Source organism: Odontomachus brunneus, unplaced genomic scaffold (assembly GCF_010583005.1).
Source record: "Odontomachus brunneus isolate Ranch 3 - 2012 unplaced genomic scaffold, Obru_v1 Obru_scaffold_238, whole genome shotgun sequence".
Taxonomy (NCBI): Eukaryota; Metazoa; Arthropoda; class Insecta; order Hymenoptera; family Formicidae; genus Odontomachus; species Odontomachus brunneus.
The window spans coordinates 99888-100744 of NW_022639688.1; positions in this window are offsets into that span (position 1 = coordinate 99888).

Sequence of the window (857 nt, forward strand, 5' to 3'; positions counted from 1 at the left end):
GTGAATTGTTTGCGATTGTTTACGCGAGTGCGTGAAAGTGATAATAAGGAGAATGATACATTCACCGATGCTTACTCGGAGTCAAGCATCGACATCGGTTATGGAGCAGGGAGCGTTGCACATTGCGGAGTCGGAGGAGATACGGGACCTTACAAAATCTAATAGAGGAAAACGAAACAGAAATATTGAAACGACGTCTTCGGGATTAGAAAGGGAAGTTCCAGTGACAACGGAGACTGCGGCGTTGCAGGCTGCATTAGAAGAGCTGCGGTCTTTGCGGAGCGAGAGCGGGAGCGGCTAGAGCTTCAAGAGTTGCGCCAAATTGATCGGAGAAATTTTCAAGGCCAGTCTTTTCCAATATTTAGGAATAATTCAGAATTAAAACCAGATACTTTCGACGGAACCGTTCCGCTGCATGAATTTTTGTGTCAATTTAATTTAATAGCGCGTGCAAATAATTGGGACGATGCCCCATAAAGTTATAAAGTCCCTGTTATAAAGCGGTTGCTCTGGCAGCAAGTTTAAGAGGAGGAGCGCGCTCAGTTTTAGATAAGGTAGAAGGAAATTTAGATTTTAAAGAAATTTGTTTACGTTTAGAATTGCGTTTTGGAGAAGTAGGTTCATTTCAAAATTTTTATACTCAATTTTCGAATAGAAAACAGAGGGAAGGAGAGGATTTTGCTTCTTTTGGTTCGGAATTGGAACGGTTAGTTTATAAAGCATATCCAGAATGTACGTTTGAAGTAAGAGAGAAAATCGCTTGGGTGCAATTCATTAGGGTTAATAGATTGTTTTGTAAAACGAACTCTTCAATTAGAAAAAGTTGTTTCATTGAGGGTTGCCATAGAAAGAGCAAC